The sequence below is a fragment of the Oryx dammah genome, unplaced genomic scaffold (assembly GCF_014754425.2).
Source record: "Oryx dammah isolate SB20612 unplaced genomic scaffold, SCBI_Odam_1.1 HiC_scaffold_1, whole genome shotgun sequence".
Taxonomy (NCBI): domain Eukaryota; kingdom Metazoa; phylum Chordata; class Mammalia; order Artiodactyla; family Bovidae; genus Oryx; species Oryx dammah.
In genome coordinates, this window is record NW_024070185.1 from 41,973,120 (window position 1) to 41,982,855 (window position 9,736).

At 42.3% G+C, this 9,736-nt stretch overlaps 1 long non-coding RNA gene across 2 annotated transcripts; it reads right to left on the reverse strand.

Annotated features, from left to right (window-relative positions):
- Window positions 1-3,938: 3,938 nt before the first annotated feature.
- Window positions 3,939-9,396, reverse strand: LOC120868036. Of its 2 annotated transcripts, none has more exons than XR_005722132.1 (3): window positions 8,999-9,396; window positions 7,393-7,636; window positions 3,939-4,061 (listed from the first exon to the last, which is right to left on the reverse strand). It is a non-coding gene; the product is annotated as an uncharacterized LOC120868036 (long non-coding RNA). The 2 variants fall into 2 exon arrangements; XR_005722140.1 differs by lacking the exon at window positions 8,999-9,396 and adding an exon at window positions 7,898-7,950.
- Between the last annotated feature and the right edge of the window lie 340 nt (window positions 9,397-9,736).

The following is a 9,736-nucleotide window of genomic DNA, read 5'->3' on the forward strand; positions in this document are numbered from 1 at the left end:
GTAATCTGCACAATGACACTGTCTGTGCAGCTCTGACAGGTGCTGGGAGGAGTGGTTTATTTCTGCATCCTAATTGTATCCTCTGGGAGCCAGCGGAGAGTTTCCATTGCCTTTGTTCTCCCAATGGGCTCACTAATTCCTAGGGAGAATACAGACCATGCACATGTCTCTTAAAAGAGTTTATGATTTAAGGAGCCGAGGTGGCTCCTACTTCAAGTACCCAAGGTGGTACCCAAATTCTCCAGTGAAAGAGATCTTCAAGGGACACCTCAACTCAGAAAGTGGGTGCTCTTGTGGCCCCCACAGCTAGAACGGGGAGCATAGTCAGATTCCTTCAGAAACTCCACTGAAATTATCAAATGACTTTTCTTTGAGGAAGTAACCCAATGACCAGCACGGCCCATGAACATTTTGCTATGTACCTCCATGGCATATCACGGCACCAACTTTCTAGCAGCTTGATGAGAATATGCTCTTGGCCTTGTGTTAGTTAAATCTGCATCAGGAATCTCCTTCCAAAGACAGGAAAAGATGCAACTCTTTCTTATAAGCTCTTGTCAGCACTCACGAATGCAAAACTCTAGACCTCTGCAAGTTCTTCCCCTCCCGCTAAGTTTCTCAGAATCTTAGGTAGTATGTTCAGTGAATTCAGACATAAGTCAGATTAGTCATGCTGAGTGTAAGTCAGAGAAGGAGAAATATCATATGATACCCTTATATGCAGAATCTAAAAGGAAATGATACAAATGAACTAATTTACGAAATAGAAACAGACTTACAGAACGAATTTATAGTTACCAGTGGGGAAGTATGGGGTAAGAGATAATTAGGGAGTCTGGGATGGACATGTACACACTGCTATACTTCAGATGGATAACAACAAGGATCTACTGTATAGCACAGGGAACTCTACTCAGTGTTATGTGGAAGCCTGGATGGGAGGGGTTTGGGGAGATGGCATGCATGTCTACTCGCTCAGTCATGTCTGACTCTCTGTGACCCTTTGGACTGTAGCTCGCCAGGCTCCTTTTTCTATGGGATTCTCCAGGCAAGAATACTGGACTGGGTGGCCATGCCCTCCTCCAGGGGATCTTCCTGACCCAGGAATCAAATCTGCGTCCCTATGTCTCCTGCACTGCAGGTGGATTCTTTGCCCAGTGAGCCATCAGGAAAGCCCTTGGGGAAGAATGGATACATGTATGTGCACAGTTGAGCCCCTCTGCTGTGCACCTGAAACTATCACACTGTTAACTGGCTATGCTCCAGTCGAAAATAAAAGGCTTTTAAAAAGAGATAAGTCAAATTAGTTACTGTGCATCACCTTCATTTCTGTTCTTCTGATAAGACCCTCTGTGCCCTGTGCTTGGTGTGTGGAACATGTCCTGTCTCTGCCTCCTCCACTAGATATCCATACAGCTTTGCCCATCCTACACGCCTGACCAAGGGACTGTGGCCCTGGATGGGCCGAGCTGTTGCTGCTTTGGCTGCTTACTACCCCCAGGGGTCTTCCTCCACCACCACCCAATTAAGTACCCGTGAGATGCTGCAACTGTTCAGAATCCCGCTGTGAGCTGGGGGCATTGGTGCTTTTCTTCTCTTTAGATTTCTGTTACACTAGAGGTTCCCAGCACAGTAATGCACGTGCTTTAACACCTTAGGATGGCTCTCCGGAGCAGCCCTACCATTTTCACGAATATTATCCCAGCTCGTCTCTGCACTCAGACACAGGGTGAAGGACTACACCAGGAGCTCATCCAAGTGACAGATGCTCTGATGTACTCATGATCACCTGTCTCTGGCTCTATTCCTGACTGAGCTCGAGTTTGGTTCTCTGTTCCATTCGGACAAGGTTTGCCTGGGAAACTCCTCAGCTCATCATACAAATCAACCGACGGCAGGCCCACCTTGCCTGTTTGCCAGACTCATGAACTTTCCCCCTCCCTCAGCTCCAAGTACATATATTTTCTAGTAGTGATTAGGTCATGTGTATTTTTTTTTCCTTTTGCTGTCACTCTGTCCATTTGTTTCATAAAAGAATTTGAAACATTCAACTATTTTGGCAGTTTAAGTGGCAAAATATAGGAATAAGATATTCCATCAGTAAGCCTCTTCCACATCCTATTAATGCAGTAATGTCGCAAAGGTTTATAATTAGGATGAATTTGCTTGCCGGTTAATGAGGTCACCATGAATCAAAAATGTAGAGTAAAAAGTTATACTTCTTCATTTGGATTCAAGAATATGTGTAGTGAACAAGACAGTAAAATATCTGCATTTAAATGTTAAGTTGCAATTGTCTCAAGAAGCTTAAACTCCATCATTAGGTGAAGATATCACTATTCTCAGTTGGGCATTTTGTACAGGTCCATAACGTATGGGCTTATGTGTATAAGCTTCAGAGAACTTAAACAAGCCTCTCCAAAAAAAAAAAAAATAAATAAATAAAGCATTCTGACATTTTCTCGGTTAGAGAAAAGATGTTAAATGAAAGAGGTGATCTAAAAGGCTTCACTGCTTGTGTTGCTGGAGAACAAATATAATGGATTGATAGGTGACTCAGGTTTACAGTAATGGGTTTCCAATTTTTTAAAAAGTATTCTTTATACAACCTCAAGATTGTTGCAAGCTTGAGCATATTTAAAAGTTTTGCTTTCAACTGGTAAAACAGACATATGGTGATGTGGTGGCAAACTTCTAATAATGGGATCTCCAGGAAGAGGGTGGGGTGGCGGAAAAGGGTGGATTTGTAGCACGTGTCCATTTCTATGGTGTAAACACTCTTACTATCTGGGATTTCAAATGGCCAGTGTGATGTCTCTGCACATGGATTTGAAAGAGACTTGCAGGAAAACACAATTATACAGTATTTCAACCACACAGGTACAAGAGGTGATACTGACCTCAAAAGCAGAGATAAGGTAGTAGGGACTTCCCTGGTAGTCCAGTGGTTAAAGAATCTGCCTGCTGATGCAGGGGACACAGGTCCAATCCCTAGTCTGGGAGGATTCCTCATGCTGCAGAGCACCTGAGTCCACGTTCCAGAACAAGAGAAGCCACCACAATGAGATGCCCATTCTCTGCAACTAGAGAGTAGCCCCTGCTGGTCACAACTAGAGAAAGCCTGCGTGCCCCAATGAAGACCCAGTGTGGCCAAAAATAAATAAGTAAATTTTAAAAATAAAATAAGTACCACAAAATGTTTTTAAAAAGAGAGATAATGTAGTAAACTAATAAGAAAGTGAAGGGTTTTGAATATTTACTACCTATGCTTTTAATAAAAGTTATATGAGTTGATTAAACTGAATTTGAACAATGGCCATGTTTAACAAGCAACTCACAAAATTCTTGAAAGTATAACAACCAGCTCTTGAGAACTGGCCCAAGCTTACGGCATACCACCACATATACCCAATTGCTCGGGTCCTATAAGATCTGACTTTGGAAACAGGAAGTGCACAGACAAGGTATTGTCCAACTTTGTACCACTAATACTGGCCATCAGAGGTACTCCATCCTTCAGGGAATATGCCAGAGAGGCCTTTCATTAATAAAATCTCAACTAACTAGAATCCGTAAAAAAAAAACTCTCAGATAACTAGGTTTTCCTTTTATTTTTTTAGAAAGTGAAACAAGTTGTAAGGTTGGTTTAGTTCCTGCTCTAAAAGGTTTCTAAGACAATGTATTATATCAATTTATTTAAAAAAAAAAAAACCACTTATTCCAGAGAAGGCTTAGATGTCAACACCATACATTTCCTGTGCACTGAGAAAAAAATAAACAAAAGTACAAAGCAAGATAAAAGAGCAAACCTCAGTCAGGGCAGTTGCCCGGACAGCACGTTGTGGATCAGCAGCCCCATCCTGTCCTGGCTGAACCAAGAACGGACCCCCCGCTTCCAGGCGGCCGTCTCCAGCTTGCCAGCAGATGAGAGATCCCTCCGCTTCCAGGCGGCCGTCTCCAGCTTGCCAGCAGACGAGCGGGACCTGCACGAGAGGCTCTTCCTAAACACATGTGCCAGTGCTCGGCTGAAGCAATCACATACCTTCCCTCAGGGATTTGAACTGCAGCAAAGAAAGAATCTGTCCAGTTAGTGAGGTGAGGCCCGAAAGAGATCATGAGGCAGTACTGGGCCAGGTTAGTCACAAGCAGAAATCATGAGTGAGCGGAGGACAAGAGTGACGTGCCAAGTCAAGGAAGAGATAGTCTGTAAGAGGGGGAAATGAGCAGCTTGTCCCCATTTGACCTAAATCCTTGTCAGCTGGCCAGTTCCAGGCCATGTGCAATCCCCTTAATAAACCAGGGTATGAACTAGGATGCATTGTGCTCACTGTATCATAGGCAGAATTGTAAATGTACATAAAAAGGCACTGAAGTGAGTCTCCGTATTAAGTTTTTGCTGGTATTTATTGTGTAGATCCTTAGAAATGCTGAGCAGAAGAATGGACAAATGTTTTCAATGGGAACTTTATAAATGAGGCAGAACTTGCTTCACACGGCCATTTCTAGATTCTTAAGTGTAATAGCCTTGTATTAATAAATAATTCAGAGAAGATATTTTTACTGAGAACTAAGTATTCATGGTTCAGGTATGCAGCTTTGGGAAGAATTTAACCTCAAATAAAAGTTAGAGAATCTTTGAGTCTCCTTCAAATATGTTATCAAAGGCAGCTATGTGACAAAATTGTAAGTCAAATTTTCTATTTCTTACATTTTCTATAGCCTCAGCTAGGCTTCTACACAATTATTGTTGTTTTTCTAGCGATGACACCTAAGTAAGGTACTACCTTAAAAGAAAATGTAAAAAGGGTAATACTTCCATAGATTCTTGTAACATGCGAGGTAATTTTACTTACTATCTTCCATTGGATTTTCTTAACTTTAGGAGATGGGCAGGCATGGTAATCTCCATTTTTTTCAAATGAGAACACCCAGGCTCAGAGAGAAGGTACCTTTCTTTTTATTACTGAGTTTTGGAGCTGGGCTTCAACTCCAGTCATGGTGAGAATGATAGTTAAGATTTACTGAGCCATAATCATGGGTCAGGTACTGTTGTAACCATATATCATTCCCATTTGATGGATGAGAAAACTGAGAACTCTCTTAGCCCAAGTTGCTATCAAATGAAGAGGCAAAGCTTTAAAAACGCTGATCTTAAAATTTATACATGTTTTGGGAGCTTGGAGTGAGTTAGTAGTTGAAAGTGGAAGCAGGGTTGGAGAGTAAAGAAAGCTAGTTATCACTACAAATGACCCAATTCCGTTCCTTTTTATGGCTGAGTAATAAATATGCCATTGTATATATGTACCATTTCTTCTTTTCCCATTCATCTGTTGATGGATATCTAGGTTGCTTCCATGTTTTGGCTATTGTAAATGGTACTGTGATGAACTTTGGGGCACATGTGTCTTTTTGAATTATGGCTTTCTCAGGATATATGCCCAATAGTGGGATTTCTGGGTCATACGGTAGCTCTGTTTTTAGTTTTTTAAGGAACCTCTATACTGTTCTCCATAGTGGTTGTATCAATTAACATTCCCACCAACAGTGCAAGAGGGTTCCCTTTTCTCCACATCCTCTCAGACATTTATTGTTTGTAGATTTTTGAGAAAAGAGCATCAGAGGCCAGAGAGTCAAAAAACAAAAACAGAAGACCCAAAAGAAAAGGAACATCTATTTGTGTAGTAGTTAAGAGTGTGATCTTTAGGGCCATATATGAATATTTGTTACCACTTTCTGGTTGTGTGACCTTGTTTAACTTATCCATTCTAATCTGTTTCCAAATTTATCAAATGCATGTTATAAAAGCATTTATTTCAAAATATTTTTGTAAGTATGATATTCATTAATATACTTATGGTACCTATAACAATACCTGCTAAGGAATAATTTCTCAGTAAATATTGAAAGAAAGAAAGCTAGTTGTATAGGGCCTGCAGGCAGAACATGAAAGTGAGTGAGTTCAGGTAGGGACAGGGAATAATAGAGTTACATTACGTACCAGAGTCACGCCACTTAGGACTGACTTGAGAATGGGAAACTGCCATTTCTCCAGACTGAGAAAATACTTCAGAAAAAGGAGAGTTGCTAATGAGGTACTGAGTGGAACCCAGGGAAGAGGGATTCAGTAAACTGGATTTTAGAAAGTTATGTCTATGGTGTCTTTATCACCACATTGAAAGAATATCTTCTGGTTTTCCAAAATGCATAGGCCCTCCTCTGCTGCTGCTAAGTCGCTTCAGTAGTGTCCGACTCTGTGCGACTCTATAGACGGCAGACCACCAGGCTCCCCTGTCCCTGGGATTCTCCAGGCAAGAACACTGGAGTGGGTTGCCATTTCCTTCTCCAATGCATGAAAGTGAAAAGTGAAAGGGAAGTCGCTTCAGTCTTGTCCGACTCTGTGAGACCCCATGGACTGTAGCCCACCAGACTCCTCCATCCATGGGATTTTCCAGGCAAGAGTACTGGAGTGGGGTGCCATCGCCTTCTCCAAGGCCTTCCTCTAGGGCTGTTGAAAAGCCTGAGTGAACCAGATTTTCACCCAAATAGAGGACAAGTAGGAATAGCCAATTACTGAATTAGATGGAGATATTGGGGTGTCAATGAATATCTTGTCTTTGCTATAAATTATCCATCTGGTTACAGCTTGTACCTTCAAGACTAGTTTACACTTCAAGAATTTAATCTCAGGGCCTAAATGACTATGCGTTGCTGAAAATTCCCTTGTGCAGTGGCAGCAGGGAAGGCTGCCAGTCACTAGCAGGGTCTTCTGTTTTGGGGCACCTGAACTGGATTTGTGTGTGTGTGCATGCTAAGTCATTTTGGTCATGTCTGACTCTTTGTGACACTATGGACTGTAGCCTGCCAACCACAACAAAATGACTTTCTAAAGCATTTGGGTCAAACAAGCATTTACTGCAATGAAAGACATCCTGGGGCTTCACAAATGTTAAGTTTAGAATCACCTCTATAACATTTCCAAAAACCTACTCATATCCTTTTGCTCCCGTGGCTATGATCTTTTAGATTGCTGGGACAGCATAATCTTGTATCTGAATTATAGGAATGATGGTGACATGTGGAGTTTCTCAAGCTCCCAGCCACCCCCTCTTCTCATCATCTCTGGTGGATTCCCCCTGCCTTGGGACTTCAGTTATAGGAAGGAACAACATCTCCATCTGCAGCCCGGGTCTCGTGGAGTCTGATATTGCAACTGCCAACTGACCAGGATCACTTGCATATTCCACTCAGATCTCAAACTCAAAATGCCAAAAATGGGACTGTTATCTTCCTATTCCCTTCACCTAAACCGACTGCTCAAATGTGAGAGATTTGGGCCACTGCCCTTCTCGTTCATTAAGTCAGAACGTCTTGGGTGTTATCTTCCCATCTTACCTTTCCTTCACTGGTATAATGACTTAGTGTAACAGGACTTCTTATATCCATGTCCATCTCCTCAGACTAATGCACTCTCCAAATGGCAACAAGAAGGAGCTTTCTGAAATGCAGATCTGATCATTCATCCTCCTGTGTAAAAAGTTCTTCATATGCTTCCTAAGGTCTCAGGATAAAATGACAACTCCTTAGAGTTGTCAGGTCGGTTCTTCTCCCTTGGTTGTTGTCTCATGGTAGCAAAGAACTGAAATGAAAGACCAGTTATAGCTCAAGCAGGCGAGATTTATTGGGCATGCAGCAAGCAATACACTCCCGAGGCATGAGAGCAGGTCACCCCCTGCAGGAGTGGCCCTATCCTGTTTTGGCTTCCCTTTTTCATATTCCTTATTCCCTCCCTTGAGCAGGCTCCTGGGGCCTGATTGGTTATGCCCTCTGCAAATAGGAGATTGTATGCTTGATTGATTACACCCAAGACCAATTAGGGAGGGGGGGTGTGCTTGCTTACCTGCCAGAGGTTCCCACTTAGGTCCACGACTTCCCCTTCTTGCAGGTTTTTTTTTTTTTTTTCCTAGCAGCTTCCTCTGACAGCCTCTTAGACCCTGTTTCCCTATTCTAACTAGCTAACACAGTGATAAGAGGTCCTTGCGCATTTAGCGCCTCCTACTGCTTCAAGAATCTGCCTGCCCCTGCAGAAGATCTCTGGGTCAGCAAGATCCCCTGGAGATGACAACCCACTCCAGTATTCTTGTTTGGGAAAGCCCATGGACAGAGGGGCCTGGAAGGCTACAGTCCAGGGGCTTGCAAAAGAGTCAGACACGACTTAGTGACTAAACAACTGTTCTGCTCCCAACCTAACTTCCTGTCAGCTACATCCCTTCAGCTCCTCCTCCTTTTTGCTCCTGAGCCTTTACTCCCGCTGTTTCCTTTGTGAATATCTATCAGTATCATCTGCCTCTTCTTTGACTCATATTATCTTTCAAGTCTCAGCTTAGATGTTGCCTCATCTAGGAAGCCTTCCTTGATTCTATTGACTGGGTTTAGGCAATCCTTCTATGAGCAGACACTTCCGTTAGTACCTACTATGGTCCACTGAGATTGCATGTTGTTAAAGCTCCTTCATTGGGCTGTAAATACCTTAAGACAGGTACCTGTTTATTCCCAACTGGAAAGCAGTGCTTAGCATAGTGTCTGACACACCGTTGATACTCCCCTTGTTTATACTATGCCCACTGTATCCAAAATATCGATTGAATAATAATGATATCAATATGAATTTAGTGAGTAAATGAAGCCTTATTTTAGGTTTCCCAAATGCATTCTACTAATATGAAGGCAGTTGAGAATTGTTGCATATCTTCTTGTAATCTTTTGTCCCAGAGGCATTTTAATGGAAATTTGAGTCATTCTTTTCAAATTCACTTCCATTTACTCTATAAAAATGACTTCAGCACCTGTTTCATTCTTTCTTTCCATACCATTTTTAGAGGCTTTAACATTTCTGCTAATAACTTGGTTTCCACTCGCCCTTAACCATACCAGCTGCCCATACCAGAGACGACAAACGGTTATGCAAAAACTATTAACATATTTGAGAACTGATTCTGACCTTTCCCCTTGGAAACGCCACTTCCATTTCTTCCATTCTCTCACCGCCAGAGCCAGCTTGTCAAATGCCTTCTGGCTCCTTGAAGTTTTCCGGGTTGGGGGATCCAGGTTGCCTGTCGAATCGTGTTGCCTCTCTGGGATAGACCTTGCAGTCAGCAGTTCCAAAGATATGCTTGCTAGCAAATCCAGATCCTCCATTCTTCTTATATTGTATCATTGACTGCTTATGAATGACTTCCAAGGGGTCTTTCTCTCCTCACATCCTTAGACTGCTGCAAGTTGCTGCAGAAAATAATAAAAATATGCTGGTTAGGTCAGTAAAGGTTTTGTGTAATCTCATCAGCTGGACCATAACAGAACCAAGCACAATAAAAAAGAATCTGTTTAATTCATCTTGTTGTTTACCCTCTATCAAACCCATTACAGCAGCTCCAAACCTTCTCCCCTCTTTAAGTCCCCAGCAGAAGACTTTCCTTGTTTTGTTAGAGAACTTGGTCCACAAAGCCATTGTAATCATTGGGCCAGATTTCTGCTTATCACCCTTCCTGTCCTAAAATTCTACCGTTGGAAGAAGCAAAGCTGTTGGGAAGAGAGGTTTCAGGGAAGAAATGGAAGCTGAAATTGATGGAGAATAAGAGGACTCCTTTTCTGAAAATGAGAGAAAAGGACAGAGATAAAGAGGGAAAATGTGGCAATTTGCGGAGAGAATTTGACATAGAAAAATGTTGAGTTTAGACAG